General features: G+C 40.2%; 1 long non-coding RNA gene across 4 annotated transcripts in view; it reads left to right on the top strand.

Annotated features, from left to right (window-relative positions):
- The first annotated feature begins 860 nt into the window (after positions 1 to 860).
- Positions 861 to 21746, top strand: part of LOC123763977 (uncharacterized) — a 44507-nt gene continuing 23621 nt past the window's right edge. Inside the window, exons 1-2 of one of the 4 annotated variants that reach the window (XR_011231216.1) lie at positions 861 to 1138; positions 16733 to 16841. This is a non-coding gene — a long non-coding RNA (uncharacterized lncRNA). The other 3 variants (XR_011231224.1, XR_011231217.1, XR_011231221.1) reach the window with 3 other exon arrangements.

Genomic DNA, 21746 nt, shown 5'->3' on the forward strand with positions numbered 1-21746 from the left:
GTCAACCTATTGTATTTGTGCTGCTTTTTCAGTCATGTTCCCCCTTTTTTTTTATCTTTATTTGTATTTGTTCTCAACACTTTTTATTCTTTATGCTCAATTAGTATTAAGTTCTAGATATTAATGTTTTTCTTGCCCGAAACGCATTGCGTAATAGTGGCTTTAGGCATTGTATGTACTAGCTCTATCTATATATCAATCCATTAATGTAACATCACTTGTATGTATATACCTTACCTGAATAAACATCTGAATCTGAATCTGAATCTGAATCTAAAGCTGCCGCCCAGTTGGGTGGGTGTGCAGTGTGCAGCAAGACTAGTAACTGTGTGACTCACTATAGATGTAAAGTGCCTTGTATAGTGACTGTTGTGAGCCTCTTGTTGATCACTTGTGACACAAAGATTATTGATGTGTGTATTTGTGTAGGTGATTAGATATGTATGTGTATGTATATATGTACATGTATGTATGAGAGTGTGTACATGTATATATAATATTAATAATTTTGTAACTAGTGTCACAAATTGTTATTTGCTTAGCTAAACGAACTAGAGGGTTCAGTTCCTGAACCGATTATGTGCCTCTGTAATCCTTTACACCACCGTTCACGGGATGGGTATGGGGTGCATAATAAAGAAAGAAATAGAGTTGAATTGGCCTGATTAAGACTTTATGACCATGTAATCTATGTTTTGCTCCATTACTTACTGGTTGAGTATGGGGTGCATAACAAATAATAGCCTCCTTCGGGGGCGCCTTGTTTCTAAACGTGTTAGTCTTAAATCCTTTAATCTCAAATCTTGCTACAATGTACCTCTTAATATATGTTATGTACTCTCGCAACCCAGTGTACCTTCTTGTATATAAATAAATAGATTTCAACTGTAAGGGGGGTATAGTTTGCACCTTGTTATTCTAATAATGGATAAATAATTCTAATAATGGAAGCGCTAATTATATGAACAAGTGCCATGTATTTATTCAGACGAGAACAACAGCGAACACAAACCAGCGCATATACGAACGGAATGGTTTGTATGTACAAACTTCTCAGTGAACGAAGTTGTTTCTAGCCCGGTATCCGAAATTGCAGTATACGACTTGACCAGTCCCCGGCAGGGATACCTGGCTGCTGGTAAGCATTATACCGGATTTTTTGTTTTTGCTTTTACACATTTTCGCCGAAGGCGAAATGCTATGTTTTTATTACTGCTCACCAATCATCGGCGGCTATTTATAAGCTGAACTGTAATTGGCTCGTTGTAAAGGGGTTTGTGATTGGGCCCCATTGTAAGCTGTGCCGTGATTGGTCGAGCAGCTGCCGCTGGGGCTTATCGTCACAAAATGTAAACAACTTCAGAAGGCAGGAGATATTTTCACGGATTTTCGTCGTTTATTTTAGTGACTGACGATGATATTTGCCCAAAGTCAACCAGCGAGCAGCTGGCCGACGCCACCGGTGGCCAGAAGTGATTGTGTGGCCACGACCCGTGACGTTGTGGCTAGAGTTGCGTTTTTGTGGGTATAAGTAGCAAGGGGCCATGGGCGTGATTGTGGCCAGAGATGTGGGTGTGTGTAGATAACCATAGCTTGGTGCCTTGGTCGTGATTGTGGCCAGAGATGTGGGCATTATAGCTTGGGGCCATGGCTGTGATTGTGGCCAGAGATGTGGGCATTATAGCTTGGGGCCATGGCTGTGATTGTGGCCAGAGATGTGGGCATAATAGCTTGGGGCCATGGCTATGATTGTGGCCAGAGATATGGGCATTATAGCTTAGGGCCATGGCTGTAATTGTGGCCAGAGATGTGGGCATTATAGCTTGAGGCCATGGCTGTAATTGTGGCCAGAGATGTGGGCATTATAGCTTGGGGCCATGGCTATGATTGTGGCCAGAGATGTGGGCATTATAACTTAGGGCCATGGCTGTAATTGTGGCCAGAGATGTGGGCATTATAGCTTGGGTCCATGGCTGTAATTGTGGCCAGAGATGTGGGCATTATAGCTTGGGGCCATGGCTGTAATTGTTGTGGCCAGAGATGTGGGCATTATAGCTTGGGTCCATGGCTGTAATTGTGGCCAGAGATGTGGGCATTATAGCTTGGGGCCATGGCTGTAATTGTGGCCAGAGATGTGGGCATTATAGCTTGGGGCCATGGCTATGATTGTGGCCAGAGATGTGGGCATTATAGCTTAGGGCCATGGCTGTAATTGTGGCCAGATATGTGGGCATTATAGCTTGGGGCCATGGCTGTAATTGTGGCCAGAGATGTGGGCATTATAGCTTGGGGCCATGGCTGTAATTGTTGTGCCAGAGATGTGGGCATTATAGCTTGGGGCCATGGCTGTAATTGTGACCAGAGATGTGGGCATTATAGCTTGGGGCCATGGCTGTAATTGTGACCAGAGATGTGGGCATTACATCTTGGGGCCAGAGATGTGTAGATAGCCATTGCTTGGTGCCTTGGTCATGATTATGGCCAGAGATGAGGGTACAAATAGCTTGGGGCTGTGGACATGATTGTGGGTGTACGGATACTGGGTCTGTCTAATTACCCAAAGCCACTCAAAGCCACCTAAAGCTTCCTGGCATTATGCAAATAATGAATAAATATTATAAATTTACTCATTATAATGTTGATGCTGAATGTAGAACATTGAAAAACATATTTTTACTCTGAAAAAAGTATCACTTCATGCCAAAATTAAACGAAAATAAGTTGCTGGTGACGCCAAAGCAAGTCGACGGTCCAAGCGACAATGTTGTGGAGTGACTTATCCAAGACACATTGTTGCCCAAAGAGTATTTGCGGGCATATCAGCCTCCTGTACCTACCTAACCTAACCAACCTACCCAAACCTAACCTAACAAAACCTAACCTAACAAAACCTAATCTAGCAAAACTAAACCTAACCTATCCAAACCTAAGTTAATATATCCTGTATGCAACAGTATATCTTGGATAAGTCGCTCCACAACATTGTTGCTTGGACCATTGATTTGCTTTGGCGTCACCTGCAGCATATTTTCATCTAATTTCCTTATGAAATGATACTTTTTCCGAGTAAAAATATGTTTTTCCATGCTCTACATTCAGCACCAACATTATAATGAGTAAATATATCATATTTATTCATTACTAACATAATGCCAGGAAGCCTTGCGTGGCTTTGAGTAGGATTGAGTAGCTTTGGGTAATTAGACGGACTGCGGATACCCATAGCTTGGGGCTATAGTTGTGATTGTGGTTAGAGATGTGGGTGTGTGTGGGGGTGCCCATTGCTTGGGGCTATGGTTGTGATTGTGGCCAGAGATGATTGTATGTATGAACAGCCATAACTTGGATCTGTGGATGGGATTGTATCCATGATGTTTGTGTACTATAGCTGTCAATAGCTTGGAATTGTGGTTGTGATTGTCATTCTAGCAACATACTTGATTGTAGTCATAGATATACAGTATTTGTGATCCAAGATGTGTGTGGGGGGGGGAAGTACCCTGTTGATTGCATCATGAGTTGTGAGGTGCCTGTGCATTAACTGTGCCCTGAGGTGAGGTGCATTAACTGTGCCCTGAGATGCATTTGGTGCATGGCTGATTATGGCTAGAATTGTGCGACATTTAATGGCAGTCTGAGATGTGCTCATGGATCGTGTTCTATTTCTTGACTAAGATGCTGGGTTGGGCTTAAGATGTATGCTTTTGATGAATGTGATTTTGAATATCATTAGCCATCTTCTATATTGCTCGCCCATCTGTGGCAGGTGCTTCTTCACTATGGTAGTGGGGCAAATAATGGTAACTATGTAATTAAAGCAAATGTGATGTAAAATCATGATAAGGTTCGTTGAGTAACTAAAATAATTTTTTTTCTGTTTAGAATTTAACCACTAACTGTGCCAACCGAGTATTCTCGGTTGGCAGGAAACTGCGCCAACCGAGAAAATTCTTTTTGAATTTTCGGTACCAATTCTAAATATGTACGAGGTTGGTTGTGTACAAAATGGACTCTTAGGACCTCCAGTGAAAGGCAGCTATCTTGGAAAAAAATCCCAGAATGCCCTAGGGCTGCTGACTGGGTTAGTACTGAATGAGCAGCCATGGGTGGCACACGCGCCTCTGGCTTCCAAACACCTGTCCGAAGGGGTGTTGAAAGATAACGCTCTGGCGGTGAAATTCAAACCTTATTGTTTGAAGAACATAAGGGTCATAATATTGGGGAAGCTTGGTGCAATAAGGACCTAACACAAAGGTCAGATGCAAATGATACAGCACCTATGAGGACAATACAGCGAGCGTATCCACTTGTAGCTCTGAGCGTCACCTTTGCAATCCTATGCTATCTACAATTTATTTAGATGATACATAGCTGAATTGTTTTCTGCGTTCAGTGATGATGCATCTGATACAAATAGCATAGATGAACAGTGTTAGCGGCATCCATGATGGTGTTTTTCATAGATATTTTCAAGAATACCTGAATCTCTTTCTGACTGACGGACACTCTTGAGGTAAGCTGAATCTCTTCCTGTGTGGGACCATACAAAGCAATCTTTTCAAGACTACCTTACAAATTTATCTTTTCCCATAATCTTTTTAATACTACCTTATGCTTTACAAGCTCGGCTACATACAACCTACAAGTACTAAATCCAATGGTGTACGTGAGTGCGTTATTTGCAAGCACACAGAATGAAAAAACAGGAAGCGAAAATTTATCTGTACTGTGCCTGGTGCACTGAGAGCGAAGTCGCGCTGTGTACCATGGACTACTTTGTTGATTATTACTCACTTCCGAAGTACTGAGTGTGTAATACAGTGTGTTGCTGTGTAAATAGTGTGTGAAACTGTACATATTGTAATTTTAGTGAATTTTTAACAGGTAATATTGCAACAATAAACATTTATTGTGGACACATTACTGACAAATATGTCACAGTTCCAGGGAACATTATGAACGTTCTACTGCATACATATTGTAAAGGACACACATATGCATCATATACGATAAAAAAAACAAATAAAACTGCATTGGAAATACATAAAACAAATACAGTGGTACCTCGCATAACGAATTTAATCCGTTGCATGTTCGTCATGTGAAACGGACGTCATACAAAACGAGTGTCCCCCCATGTAACCCGTGTGATGCACTGTGTTTATTGTGAAATTCCCCCAGAGTGCATGACATCAAATGTTCCCCAAAATATCATTTTTCTTTACAAAATGATAAATTACCGTCCCTAAACATGTCTATGTAAAAATAATTACCAAATTCCACTTGCTTTGGCTGTGAGGGCGTGGACAAGGTGCGCTGTGATGTCATCAGGGCCTGGTCACCCATGTGTGAAGCTCCCAGACACGGTCGCGCAGGCCATTCAAGCACCGCGTGTTGCCACAAATATATTTTCAAATATTTTTTCTATGCATTTCCAATGCGGTATTTTTTGTTTCTTTTATCGTATATGATGCATATTTGTGACCTTTACAATATGTATACAGTAGAATGTTCATAATTTTCCATGGAACTGTAATACATGTGTCAGTAATGTGTCCACAATAAATGTTTATTGTCACAATATTCCGTGGTAAAAATTCACTAAAATTACAATATGTACAGTTTCACACACTATTTACACAGTAACACACTGTATTACACACTCAGTACTTTGGAGGTGCGTAATAGTCAACGAAGTAGTCCATGGTACACAGCGCGACTTTGCTCTCCTTGCACCAGCTACAGATAGATTTTCGTTTCCTGTTTCATCGTTCTGTGTGCTTGCAAATAACGCATTCGCATGCACCCTTGGCTTTAGTACTTATAGGTGGTATGTAGCCAAGCTTGTAAAGCATAAGGTAGTATTGAAACGATTATAGGAAAAGCTCAATTTGTAAGGTAGTCTTGAAAAGATCTCTTTGTAAGGTCCCACACAGGAAGAGATTCAGCTAGCCTCAAAGAGTGTCCATCAGTCAGGAAGAGATTCAGCTAGCCTCAAAGAGTGTCCATCAGTCAGGAAGAGATTCAGGTATTCTTGAAAATATCAATGAACAACACCACCATGGAAGCCGCTAACACTGTTCATCTATGCTACTTGTATCAGATGCATCATCACTGAACGCAGAAAACGATTCATCTATGTATCATCTATATAAATTCGAGATGGCTAGGGTGGGGCTCAGAGCTACAACTGGATACGCTCGCTGTAGCATCCTCATAGGTGCTGTATCACTGGCATCCGACCATTGTGTTAAGCCCTTATTGGGCCTAGCTTTACCAATGTTATGACCCTTATGTTCTTCAAACAATAGGGCCTGAATTACACCGACTGAGCACAGTCTTTCAACACCGTGTGGGACAGGTGTTTGAGAGCCAGAGGCACGTGTGCCACAAATGGTTGCTCACGCAGTACTAACCCATCCAGCAGCCCTTGTCTTTCATATTCGTTATAACAAAAGGTTCGTTCAGTGTTTGTTGGGTAGGCTGCTCCATTATAACAATCTTTGTTTCAAATGTGTTCCATTTGTTTTGTATTTGTCACTTACGTCTCAATAATGGAGCAGCCTACCCGACAAACACTGAACGAACCTTTATGGCATTTGTCCATTTTTCAAATTGTTTCAACAGTTCTTTTATTTTTCGTTTTTTTTTATTTAAGAAACATGGAGCAGCCGACCTGCAGACCACCGTACGAACCTTTTGCTATAAGACAAATGAAAAATAAATATTGAACACATTTGAAGAAAGGAAAATGTCATAATGGTTTATTAAGTTTATGTAAGGTAGGCTTCTCCATTATTGAGACGTAAATGACAAATACAAAACAAATGGAACACATTTGAAACAAAGAAAGATTGTTATAATGGAGCAACTTACCTGCCGAACACCGAACGAACCTTTTTGACATTTGTTGTATATCAGACATTTCATTTCTTTTTTCCTACAAAAACGTCAATGCTTTGCAACATCTCAGCAGTCACCCCTTTATATCCCAGCATCATTAGCATCTTTAAACAAGAACAACATAATTTATGTGCATCGTCGGAGGCGTCCAAGAATGTGCAAGAAGCAGCGCGACCCCACCATGTGGTGTTGACGTTACTCAAACCAGCGTTCGTCATACGGGACGATTTGACGCCGATCGGGCCGTTCGTTACCCAAAATGTTCGTCTTTTGGGGCGATCGTTATGCGAGGTACCACTGTAATTGAAAATATATCTGTGGCAACACTGTGCTTGAATAGCCCTCGCGACCGTGTCTGGGTGATTCACGCAAGGGCGACCAGGCCCTGATGATGTCACAGCGCACCTTGTCCACGCTCCACAGCCAAAGTAAGAAGATTTGGTATTTATTTTCACATAGGGAATTTATCGTTCAGGAAAGGGAATTTATCATTTTACGAAGAAAAAAGATTTTTGGGGGAACACTTTATTTCATGCGCACCGGAGAAATTTCACAATAAACTCAGTGTTAAAAATTCACTAAAATTACAATATGTACAGTTTCACACACACTATTTACACAGTAACACACACTATTACACACATAAGAGGTTGTTCTGGAAACTGGAAAATATTGGAGGGGTGACAGGTAAGCTTCTATCATGGATGAAAAATTTTCTGACTGATAGAAAAATGAGGGCAGTAATCAGAGGCAATGTATCGGAATGGAGAAATGTCACAAGTGGAGTACCACAGGGTTCAGTTCTTGCACCAGTGATGTTTATTGTGTACATAAATGATCTACCAGTTGGTATACAGAATTATATGAACATGTTTGCTGATGATGCTAAGATAATAGGAAGGATAAGAAATTTAGATGATTGTCATGCCCTTCAAGAAGACCTGGACAAAATAAGTAGATGGAGCACCACTTGGCAAATGGAATTTAATGTTAATAAATGTCATGTTATGGAATGTGGAATAGGAGAACATAGACCCCACACAACCTATATATTATGTGAGAAATCTTTAAAGAATTCTGATAAAGAAAGAGATCTAGGGGTGGTTCTAGATAGAAAACTATCACCTGAGGACCACATAAAGAATATTGTGCAAGGAGCCTATGCTATGCTTTCTAACTTCAGAATTGCATTTAAATACATGGATGGCGATATACTAAAAAAATTGTTCATGACTTTTGTTAGGCCAAAGCTAGAATATGCAGCTGTTGTGTGGTGCCCATATCTTAAGAAGCACATCAACAAACTGGAAAAGGTGCAAAGACATGCTACTAAGTGGCTCCCAGAACTGAAGGGTAAGAGCTACGAGGAGAGGTTAGAAGCATTAAACGTGCCAAACCTAGAAGACAGAAGAAAAAGAGGTGATATGATCACTACATACAAAATAGTAACAGGAATTGATAAAATCGATAGGGAAGATTTCCTGAGACCTGGCACTTCAAGAACAAGAGGTCATAGATTTAAACTAGCTAAACACAGATGCCGAAGAAATATAAGAAAATTCACCTTCGCAAATAGAGTGGTAGACGGTTGGAACAAGTTAAGTGAGAAGGTGGTGGAGGCCAAGACCGTCAGTAGTTTCAAAGCGTTATATGACAAAGAGTGCTGGGAAGACGGGACACCACGAGCGTAGCTCTCCTCCTGTAACTACACTTAGGTAATTACACTTAGGTAATTACTCAATACTTCGGAAGTGAGTAATAATCAACGAAGTAGCCTATGGTACACAGCGCGACTTCGCTCTCAGTACACCAGGTACCGATAAATTTTTGCTTCCTATTCTGTGTGCTTGCAAATAACACACTCATGTACACCCTTGGCTTTAGTACTTGTATGTAGCCAAGCTTGTAAAGCATAAGGTAGTATTGAAAAGATTATAGGAAAAGATCAATTTGTAAGGCAGTCTTGAAAAGATCGCTTTGTATGGTCCCACACAGGAAGAGATTCAGCTTACCTCAAGAGATTCCGTCAGTCAGAAAGAGATTCAGCTAGTCTCAAAGAGTGTCCGTCAGTTTGGAAGAGATTCAGGTATTCTTGAAAATATCTATGGAAAACACCACCTGGTTGATACCTGGTTGATGGGGTTCTGGGAGTTCTTCTACTCCCCAAGCCCGGCCCGAGGCCAGGCTCGACTTGTGAGAGTTTGGTCCACCAGGCTGTTGCTTGGAGCGGCCCGCAGGCCCACATACCCACCACAGCCCGGTTGGTCCGGCACTCCTTGGAGGAATAAATCTAGTTTCCTCTTGAAAATGTCCACGGTTGTTCCGGCAATATTTCTTATGCTTGCTGGGAGGACGTTGAACAACCGCGGACCTCTGATGTTTATACAGTGTTCTCTGATTGTGCCTATGGCACCTCTGCTCTTCATTGGTTCTATTCTACATTTTCTTCCATGTCGTTCACTCCAGTACGTTGTTATTTTACTGTGTAGATTTGGTACTTGGCCCTCCAGTATCTTCCAGGTGTATATTATTTGATATCTCTCTCGTCTTCTTTCTAGTGAGTACATTTGGAGGGCTTTGAGACGATCCCAATAATTTAGGTGCTTTATTGCGTCTATGCGTGCCGTATATGTTCTCTGTATTCCCTCTATTTCAGCAATCTCTCCTGCTTTGAAGGGGGAAGTGAGTACTGAGCAGTACTCAAGACGGGACAAGTTGAGTCGAGGTCGAGGGAGGGGGTAGACGTACCGTGCGCGCTCCGTTAAAATCGTGACATTAACAGGGATTCGTAGGACTACTGCCGTGGATTACTGATTACAGACATAACAAAGTGCATAGTGACCGCTGGAAAATTGAAAATAGTCATTAACAATAGAACTTTGTGTTAAATAGAGAATAAACGGGAGACCACGTGTGAGCCAGTGAACGAGGCTTTGTGTACATGCGTGTATTAGGATAAAAAAAAAAACGAAAAAAAAAAAAATAGTGAACGGTGGTTCGTGGAACAGTGATGTGGAACGGGTATCACAACAACATATAAGTTGGAAGTGAATATTATAAATATAGAACACTAGAAATATAGAATAGTGGCAAGAGGCGGCATCAGTGGTTATAAATCGGGTAACTGGAAACTGGTGACATCAACCTGGGCCACAAGAGGTCACCTGTACTGACCGGGGGACCAGCCTCGCTACCTACGCTAAGTACCTGCCATAAAGTTTGAACAAAATAACATACATAATATTAAAATATACGATATACATATAATATTATAATATTAAACATATAAATATATATACATATATATTGTTACAAATATACAATATACATATAATATTATAAATATATATATATATACAACAAAACAAGGCAATATGGGAGTAAATAAACAAATTTGTGGCCACTGTAACAACTTCTTAAAGACGAAGGTAACGGGAATTGAATGTTATATCTGTAAGACTAGATTCCATTCGGCTTGTACAGGAGTGAGTAACACTACGGCACTGAGAGATGGCCACTTGCTCTGGGTGTGTAAAAATGACCTGCCAGCTTGGAATATCCTAAAAAACCTTCTAGATAACATGACGCATGAACGGAAAACATCATTCATTGGAAGCCTACCAGCCATCCAGAAGGAGTGGGAAAGGAACAACAATTCTAATATACAAGGGGCGGAGGCTATAGTCAGGGATGAAACTGAGGCTGAAACTCAGGAAGTTGCAAACTCTGACTCAGTAGGCCTGGATGTAGATGACATTAAACTAGAAAGTGTACCTGACAGCTCGATAGGTACAGACACCACGACGGTTCTCGATAGAGCAATTCAGAACAGAAGGACAGACTTATGCAAATTTTATGCAAAGGGCATATGCAGACATAGATATGCTGGTAATAAGAAAGGATTAGAATGCAGTTACCAACATCCCAAAAAATGTTTAAATATGCTTAGGAAAGGTGAGTGTCGATTTGGATCAATGTGTAGGTTTTTCCATCCTGACATGTGCCAAACCTCACTGGAGGACAGAAAATGCTATGACCTTAGCTGCCCACACTTTCACGTGAAAGGCACGGAACGCTACATAAAGAGTGGCAAGCAGGATAATGAATTTGGAGGAAACTCTATAAATTTTTTATACCAGACCGGCAGAGAATTCAAAAGGAGCAGCATGGAGAGTGTATGGAACTGGATGACAGATCCACTGGCATTCCAGAATTACAGATACAATTACCCACCGAAAGGGAACTACAACTACGACAGAAAACTGCCCTACAACAATCAGTACTGGTCAGAACAAACTCATTATGTCCACGATTAATGGACGTGCCGAAAAAGTCTCCCATTCAAACTATCACTAATAGAGTAACCTCATTCATCTTTGCCAACATACAAGGACTGAAAACAAGAACAAACAACAAAGTACAGTTCATAAATGGCCTCCTCACGGAGTCAAATGCAGTATTTGGAGCTTTCACAGAAACCCATGCAGGGGAATTGTTGGACAGTGAGATCTGGATTCCAGGATATAACCTATACAGGTGTGATAGGAAAATTAGGTCACATGGAGGAGTGGGTCTGTATATTAGGGAAGACCTTGTATGCTCGGAGCTCCTAAACGTTACAAATGAGGTGGTAGAGGTACTGGGATTAAAAATAGAGAAAATAAATTTAGTGATTATACTAATATACAAACCGCCAGATGCAACGGCTGAGGAATTCACAGAACAGATAAGCAAAATAGAGAATAGCCTTGATAATTTGGAGAACCCGATACCTGATATTATTTTCCTAGGTGACTTCAACTTGCCTAGTCTCAGGTGGAAAATAGCAAACAATAATATTATACCAGGAAATCTAACAGGACCTAACCAACCACAGATTAGAGAACTACTTAGATTCTGTGACAAATTTTCACTCAATCAGCAGATATCGGAGCCAACGAGAAATGAAAATATTCTAGATCTGGTCTTTACGAACAATGAAGACATTATCAGAGACATTACGATATCAGATACCACATACTCAGATCACAAACTCATTGAAGTGCAAACGACCATCAATACTCAGAATAGACCTAAAACGTTAATAAAGCGAGAGGGGCTATTCAGTAAATTCAATTTTAATAATAAAAGGATAGACTGGGAGATAATAAACAGGGAACTTACAAACATTCCATGGGGAACTGTTCTAAATAATACAAGTCCTACAGAAGGAATAGAAAAACTTACTTCAGAAGCGTATCAAGTCTGTCTGAAACATGTTCCTTTGAGGAAAGCCAGAAAGAGATCTAACGTAGAAAGAGAACGCAGACGACACTATAAACGCAGGAAAAAAATAACGGAACTGCTTATGCAGACACGAATTTCCCGTCAAAGAAGGAATAATTTAAATAGGGAGATTGAAGAAATCGAGCGGAAATTGAAACACTCATATGAAACTGAAGAAAGGCAGTTAGAACAGAAAGCAATTCAGGAAATAAAGAAAAATCCAAAATATTTCTTCTCATATGCGAAATCAAAAGCAAAAACCACTGCCAGTATTGGACCTATTCGTACAAGTGAAGGTTCATACACGGAGGATGACAAAGAAATTAGTGAAATCCTAAAAAAGCAGTATGAGGACATGTTTAGCACTCCAATAAACAACATGAAGGTGGAAGATCCAGACATTTTCTTTATGCGGGATATTCAAACCCCGGTAAATATAACTGATATAAACACGAGCGCACTAAATTTTGAAAAAGAAATTGAAAACATGCCCATGCACTCGGCCCCAGGTCCAGACTCATGGAATTCAATATTTATAAAGAAATGCAAAGTGCCGGTAGCACAGGCACTCAGTATAGTGTGGAGGAAGAGCTTGGACACGGGGGAGATACCAGATGCACTTAAAGTAGCAGACATAGCCCCTCTACACAAGGGAGGGAGCAAAGCATTGGCAAAAAATTATAGACCAGTTGCACTAACATCGCACATCATAAAAGTATTTGAGAGAGTGATTAGGAGTCAGGTCACCAATTTCATGGAGACCAATGACCTTCATAACCCAGGCCAACATGGATTTCGAGCGGGAAGATCGTGCCTCTCACAGCTACTTGAGCACTACGACAAAGTCACTGAGGCATTAGAAGAGAAACAGAATGCTGATGTGATATACACGGACACCGGTAAATGCCTTCGATAAATGTGACCATGGCGTGATAGCACACAAAATGAAGTCAATGGGAATAACCGGTAAAGTAGGACGCTGGATACTCAGTTTTCTGTCAAACAGGACTCAGCGAGTAACTGTCAACCATATAAAATCTAGTCCAAGTGCAGTGAAAAGCTCTGTACCTCAGGGTACAGTCCTTGCACCACTGCTTTTCCTTATTCTCATATCAGATATAGACAAAAATACAAGTCACAGCTTCGTATCATCCTTTGCAGATGACACAAAAATCAGTATGAAAATTACCTCGGCTGAGGACATTGAAAAACTTCAAGCTGATATTAATAAAGTTTTCGACTGGGCATCAGAAAATAACATGATGTTTAACAGTGATAAATTCCAGGTACTCAGGTACGGTAAAAATGAGGACCTTAAACATAATACAGAGTACAAAACACAATCAAATGTACCCATAGTAGGAAAACAGCATGTAAAGGATTTGGGAATAATAATGTCGGACGACCTAACGTTTAAGGAGCATAACCAAGCAAATATTGCGACAGCCAGAAAAATGATAGGATGGATTACGAGAACTTTCAAATCCAGGGATCCCATCACAATGGTTGTACTCTTCAAGGCACTTGTGTTGTCCCGTCTTGAGTACTGCTCAGTACTCGCTTCCCCCTTCAAAGCAGGAGAGATTGCTGAAATAGAGGGAATACAGAGAACATATACGGCACGCATAGACGCAATAAAGCACCTAAATTATTGGGATCGTCTCAAAGCCCTCCAAATGTACTCACTAGAAAGAAGACGAGAGAGATATCAAATAATATACACCTGGAAGATACTGGAGGGTCAAGTACCAAATCTACACAGTAAAATAACAACGTACTGGAGTGAACGACATGGAAGAAAATGTAGAATAGAACCAATGAAGAGCAGAGGTGCCATAGGCACAATCAGAGAACACTGTATAAACATCAGAGGTCCGCGGTTGTTCAACGTCCTCCCAGCAAGCATAAGAAATATTGCCGGAACAACAGTGGACATTTTCAAGAGGAAACTAGATTTATTCCTCCAAGGAGTGCCGGACCAACCGGGCTGTGGTGGGTATGTGGGCCTGCGGGCCGCTCCAAGCAACAGCCTGGTGGACCAAACTCTCACAAGTCGAGCCTGGCCTCGGGCCGGGCTTGGGGAGTAGAAGAACTCCCAGAACCCCATCAACCAGGTATCAACCAGGTAACACAAGTGCCTTGAAGAGTACAACCATTGTGATGGGATCCCTGGATTTGAAAGTTCTCGTAATCCATCCTATCATTTTTCTGGCTGTCGCAATATTTGCTTGGTTATGCTCCTTAAACGTTAGGTCGTCTGACATTATTATTCCCAAATCCTTTACATGCTGTTTTCCTACTATGGGTACATTTGATTGTGTTTTGTACTCTGTATTATGTTTAAGGTCCTCATTTTTACCGTACCTGAGTACCTGGAATTTATCACTGTTAAACATCATGTTATTTTCTGATGCCCAGTCGAAAACTTTATTAATATCAGCTTGAAGTTTTTCAATGTCCTCAGCCGAGGTAATTTTCGTACTGATTTTTGTGTCATCTGCAAAGGATGATACGAAGCTGTGACTTGTATTTTTGTCTATATCTGATATGAGAATAAGGAAAAGCAGTGGTGCAAGGACTGTACCCTGAGGTACAGAGCTTTTCACTGCACTTGGACTAGATTTTATATGGTTGACCGTTACTCGCTGAGTCCTGTTTGACTGAAAACTGAGTATCCAGCGTCCTACTTTACCGGTTATTCCCATTGACTTCATTTTGTGTGCTATCACGCCATGGTCACATTTATCGAAGGCCTTTGCGAAGTCCGTGTATATCACATCAGCATTCTGTTTCTCTTCTAATGCCTCAGTGACTTTGTCGTAGTGCTCAAGTAGCTGTGAGAGGCACGATCTTCCCGCTCGAAATCCATGTTGGCCTGGGTTATGAAGGTCATTGGTCTCCATGACATTGGTGACCTGACTCCTAATCACTCTCTCAAATACTTTTATGATGTGCGATGTTAGTGCAACTGGTCTATAATTTTTTGCCAATGCTTTGCTCCCTCCCTTGTGTAGAGGGGCTATGTCTGCTACTTTAAGTGCATCTGGTATCTCCCCCGTGTCCAAGCTCTTCCTCCACACTATACTGAGTGCCTGTGCTACCGGCACTTTGCATTTCTTTATAAATATTGAATTCCATGAGTCTGGACCTGGGGCCGAGTGCATGGGCATGTTTTCAATTTCTTTTTCAAAATTTAGTGCGCTCGTGTTTATATCAGTTATATTTACCGGGGTTTGAATATCCCGCATAAAGAAAATGTCTGGATCTTCCACCTTCATGTTGTTTATTGGAGTGCTAAACATGTCCTCATACTGCTTTTTTAGGATTTCACTAATTTCTTTGTCATCCTCCGTGTATGAACCTTCACTTGTACGAATAGGTCCAATACTGGCAGTGGTTTTTGCTTTTGATTTCGCATATGAGAAGAAATATTTTGGATTTTTCTTTATTTCCTGAATTGCTTTCTGTTCTAACTGCCTTTCTTCAGTTTCATATGAGTGTTTCAATTTCCGCTCGATTTCTTCAATCTCCCTATTTAAATTATTCCTTCTTTGACGGGAAATTCGTGTCTGCATAAGCAGTTCCGTTATTTTTTTCCTGCGTTTATAGTGTCGTCTGCGTTCTCTTTCTACGTTAGATCTCTTTCTGGCTTTCCTCAAAGGAACATGTTTCAGACAGACTTGATACGCTTCTGAAGTAAGTTTTTCTATTCCTTCTGTAGGACTTGTATTATTTAGAACAGTTCCCCATGGAATGTTTGTAAGTTCCCTGTTTATTATCTCCCAGTCTATCCTTTTATTATTAAAATTGAATTTACTGAATAGCCTCTCTCGCTTTATCAACGTTTTAGGTCTATTCTGAGTATTGATGGTCGTTTGCACTTCAATGAGTTTGTGATCTGAGTATGTGGTATCTGATATCGTAATGTCTCTGATAATGTCTTCATTGTTCGTAAAGACCAGATCTAGAATATTTTCATTTCTCGTTGGCTCCGATATCTGCTGATTGAGTGAAAATTTGTCACAGAATCTAAGTAGTTCTCTAATCTGTGGTTGGTTAGGTCCTGATAGATTTCCTGGTATAATATTATTGTTTGCTATTTTCCACCTGAGACTAGGCAAGTTGAAGTCACCTAGGAAAATAATATCAGGTATCGGGTTCTCCAAATTATCTAGGCTATTCTCTATTTTGCTTATCTGTTCTGTGAATTCAGAACCATGGAAGCCGCTAACACTGTTCATCTATGCTACTTGTATCAGATGCATCATCACTGAACCCAGAAAACGATTCATCTGTGTATCGTCTAAATAAATTACCTCGTACACATTTAGAACTGGTAACGAAAAATCAAAGAGTTTTTTCGGTTGGCGCAGTTTCCCGCCGACCGAGAATACTCGATTGGCGCAGTGAAGTGGTTAAAGTCAGTTTTCAACTTCATGTTTCTTCATGAGACATTCATTACCATTGGTGTTCTTGTCATAAAACAGTACAGTATATGTTTGTTAGCATTTACCTGATATTCTCATTGAATGTCACAGTCTTTATGCTCCATTGTTACTCACAGATTGAGCGATGAGCTTCCTGACAGTCATCCTGGAAGCTGAGCAGCACCCGCAGCCGGCAAGTTGGAGCCTGCGTCAAACATGTGTGTGCCTTACTTGCTAGTAAAAAAGGTATATATTTGTATTTAAAAATAAGGAATATGATCATCTCTTTTCTTGCAACTGTGTTGGGTGAACTATAAAAAAAAAAAAATTATCTTTTTGACCCTGAAAATTTCAGGTTAAATTGACCCTGAAATTGCCCGAAATGCTATGTGTATTAGTGGCTTTAGGCATTGTATGTACTAACTCTATCTATAAATCCAACATTATGTTTGTAAATCATCTATGTATGTACTTTTCATGAATAAAAATTTGAATTTTGAATTTGAATTTGAATCTTGGAATTTTGTAATAATCTCTGCTGAACATTATTTGTTCATTAGTTGTCCCCAGTAGAGAATCATTTTCTTTTATTCCACTTCATATACAGATTTTAAATGTTTGCTTATGGCCCTGAAATAAAACCTGTTTTTTTCTTAGAATTTTGGTTGAAATTGATCACCATTAAGTATTTTGTGAGTTTTATGCAGATTTAGTTTTCTTGGCTGTGTTCTAAATGGTTTATCCAGAAGATTTAACATATTTATAATAATAATAATAATAATAATAATATTTTATTTAGGTAAGGTACATACATACAATAAATTTTTACAAAGATTGGTTGACTTATAGGTAGAGCTAGTACATACAATGCCTAAAGCCACTATTACGCAAAGCGTTTCGGGCATAAATCTTCGGGCATTATCTTCAACTTTATATAATTAATAATAATTCATTGTACCTGGATTGTACTGGGATGGGGTTCTGGGAGTTTTTTTACTTCCCGAGCCCAGCCCTGGGCCAGGCTTGACTTGTAAGAGCTTGGTCCAACAGGATGTTGCTTAGAGCGGCCCACATGCCCACATATCCACCATAGCCAGGTTGGTCCGGCACTTTTTGAAGAAATCTAACCAAGTTTCTCCTGAAGGTGTCCACATTTGTTCCGGCAATATTTCTTATACTCACTGGGAGTATGTTGAACAACTGTGGACCTCTGATGTTCATAGTGTTATCTGATAGTGCCTATGACACCCCTGCTCATCACTGGTACTATTCTGCATTTTCTTCCATGTCATTCACTCTAGTATTTTATTATTTTACTGTGTAGATTTGAGACCTGACTCTTCAGCATTTTCCCATGTGTAAATTATTTTATATCTCGTCTCCATTCTAGGGAGTACATTTAGAGAGCTTTGAGACAATCCCAATAATTTAGGTGCTTTATCGCTTCTATGTATGCTGTATATGTTCTCTGTATTTCCTCTTATTTCAGCAATCTCTCCCACTCTGAAGGGGAAAATGAATGTCGAGCAGTACTCGTGATGGAACACCACAAGTGATTTGAAGAGTACAACCATTGTGATGGGATCCCTAGATTTGAAGGTTCTCATAATTCATCTTATCATATTTGCTTGGTTATGCTCCCTAAACGTTAGGTCATCAGACATCATTATTCCGCGATTCTTTATATGCTGCTTTCCAACTTTGGGCAGATTTGATTGTGTTTTGTACCTTGTATTTTGTTGAAGGTCATCATATTTACCATACCTGAGTTTATGGAATTCATCACTGTTAAACATCATGTTATTTTCTGCTGCCCAGTCGAAAACTTTATTAACACTTTCGCGCTCTCGGCGTTCAAAAAAAATCATACCCTATGCGCTTTCGGCGGTTCGCGCGCCGATGCGGTAAGACCGAAAAAGTGTATACTCTTTTGACTGTCCTGACAATAATTGAAGGCGCACGTATTTAAATTTGGTATCACTGTGTTCGCAATAAAATTGTCTATAAGAACATCCCTATAAAATGCCGCCAAAGCATAAGGACTATCAACACCAAATAAAAAACTATTCAGATCACTTGCCGAGAGCGCCAAAAAGCAACAAAATGTTTCAACTCTCTTAATGGTTGCGAAGCCTACAGTTGTCCTACATCGCTAATTGTGGTATCATTGGAATCGCAATAAAATTCTCTACACGGACATATGCATATAAATATAGATTCAATGTCGTAGCCCACCCAAAACAGTGTGGGAAGTGGCCGAAGTGTTACCCGCGGCGGCATATCGGCGAAACTCGCTTTGAAAAGTGTATATTCAATTCACTGTCCTGACATTATTTGTCGATGTATGTATTTCATTTTTGTACCAATGTGTTCGCAATAGAATGTTCTATAAGAACATAAGTATTAAAGGTCACATAAGAATGCGTTCGACCGGCAACATATATAAAAACTACGTCGATTACACTCGTTGTGTCAATAATACAATTGTTTTACCACGATGATTCACTGCCACGCCGTTCTCTTTAAAAAGCTGTTCGGCTATTAGAGAAAACGTAAATTTCATGGCAAACATTTGTAAACTATTCCCAAGTTGATCGGATAATAAATGGATTTTATACAAATATTTTTTCTCGTGACTCCCGAGCGCCGCACGCCAGCGTAAGTAGTAAGAATATTGGTGACGACACTGTTGTCACCAATTAGCGAAAGTGTTAATATCTGCTTGTAGTTTTTCAATGTTTTAGCAGAGGTAATTTTCTTGCTGATTTTTGTGTCGTCTGCAAAGGGTGATACGAAGCTGTAACTTGTATTTATATCTTATATGAGAATAAGGAAAAGCAGTGGTACAAGAACTGTACCCTGAGGTACAGAGCTTTTAACTGCACTTGGACTCTATTTTATTTTGTTTACTGTTACTCTTTATATTCTGTTTGACAAAAAATTTAACATCCACTGTCCCACTTTACCAGTTTTTCCCATTGACATCATTTTGTGTGCTTTCACCAAAGTGCTACTGGCACTTTGCATTTCTTTATAAAAATTGAACTTCACGAGTCTGGGTCCAGAGCTAAGTGCATAGGCATGTTGTCAATTTCTCTTTCAAAATCTACCATGCTCATGTTGATATCAATTATATTTTCAAGGGTTTGGATATCATGCATAAAGAAGTTGTCCAGATTTTTTACTTTCATGCTTTTTATTGGGGGTGCTAAACATGTCCTCATACTGCTTTTTTATGATATCACTAATTTCTTTGTCATCCTCTGTGTATGAACCTTCACTTGTACGAATAGGTTCAATACTGGCATTGATTTTTGCTTTTGATTTCGCATATGTGACAAAATATTTTGGGGGTTTTCTTTATCTCTTGTATTGCTTTCTGTACTAGTTGCATTTCTTGAATCTGATATGAATGTTTCAGTCTTGGCTCAATTTCTTAAATATCCCTGTTTAAATTATTCTTTCTTTGTAGACAGAGTCGTGTCTGCTTAAGCATTTCTGTTATTTTTTCCTTCTTTTGTAGTGTCTTTTGCATTCTCTTTCTACACTGAACCTCTTTCTGACTTTCCTCAAAGGAACATGTTTCAGACAGACTTTATATGCTGTGGAAGTCAGTTGTTCTACCCAACTCTTTTCTGTCCTACCCGGGATTTGAACCTGGAATTCCTGATAGTGATATAAGAATGGACACAGCTGTACTACAAGAACCCTTGTATAGAGTGTGGAAGCTGTGAACATGTTAGTGTTAGGCTCGGACCAAGTCACATTTACAGTAGCGAGGAATATATGTAGGATGATATAATTCATGCTGTCATGAACCTGTAGAGATTTTGAAAGTAATATTTTGAAAATACACAACACATTTATAAGGTAAATTGACTGCTGGAACTGGTGAAATTCCACTCAATAGAATTCAAGCTTCGGTGATAAATAATATTGGCAAGTTATTAGTGGAGTGCAATATATTTTGCTGGTACTGATTGATGGTGACAGTTATTGTCAACTAGGAATTCTGAATGTATTCAGGAAGAAGCTTCATAAATGAAGTTAATATATATTGCAACTTGCAGGAGTAATGAAATAAACTTCCTTCTAAAACTTCTGTAATCAGCATTGATGCCATGTTTACCCACTCTTCAGAGAGCTAGTAGAAGTCCTTCACCTGGAGCAATATACCCCTCAATCATTGAGGTTAATGTCCAGGAAATGCTGAAAGGCACTCATGCATCCCTCCTTGGGCTCCCCTCCCATTCCTCTAAGCCATTCATGACGGCCCTAGGTTGGAGCCGTATTCCATGCCCAATGCCTGGGGAAGGGAGTTGTCGTTCCAAGGAGAAGGATCAAAGCTAGGTAACGGTTATGAAGATGATGGCTCCGTATTCCTGGCAGGAAGTGACTGCTCAACTGCCTCCATCATTGAAGTGGATGAGGCTATCCCCTAAGGTGGCCAAGCTATCTCCATAGCTAAACTTTGGCCTGACTTCGAAACCCTTCAGGTGCTTCAGAGCTGGAACTGGGAGGGGGGGGGGAGAGATCCTTCCCTTCTTGTAATTGGTGTAATTCAATGTGAATTACATCAATAAGGAAAAGAAGGAAAGGGCCACCAGTACTTCCAAATCTTGGTCCCTAAATACCTTGGGGCCAACTTTGGAGCAATCAGTCAAGCAACATGCCATAAACCACAAATACAGTTCAGGAAAAGCTAGCCCGTAAAGCAGCAGCTGCTTGATATGCTTTCTGTCTTGAGGCAAGATCACACAAAATGAAGACCCAACACATGCATATGTCACAAGTCTCTGGGTTGAAGGTGTCACTGACCCAACCGACAGCATGAAGAAGGTAGGCAGAATGACTCAGCTTGTAGGAAGGCCGACAAGTACTGCACTCTTCAAACTTGTGTGTAGCGAGTGACTTGACGGTTTATCCATAACGAGCTACACCACATCTGCATGGGGGTTACCAAGGCTTAAAAGTAATTAACCAAGCAGGATATCCAGGCACTAAGAATGGTCACTGAAAAAACAAACACAAAACTCAGCTTAACCACTGCACTGCATTAAAAGGACATCCCCGTGATGCGCTGAAAATAAATTTTTCTAAAAAAATTCTTTCATCTTTGTTAACCCTTAAACTGCGCAACACATCAATAGG

Source organism: Procambarus clarkii, chromosome 5 (genome assembly GCF_040958095.1).
Source record: "Procambarus clarkii isolate CNS0578487 chromosome 5, FALCON_Pclarkii_2.0, whole genome shotgun sequence".
Classification (NCBI taxonomy): Eukaryota; Metazoa; Arthropoda; class Malacostraca; order Decapoda; family Cambaridae; genus Procambarus; species Procambarus clarkii.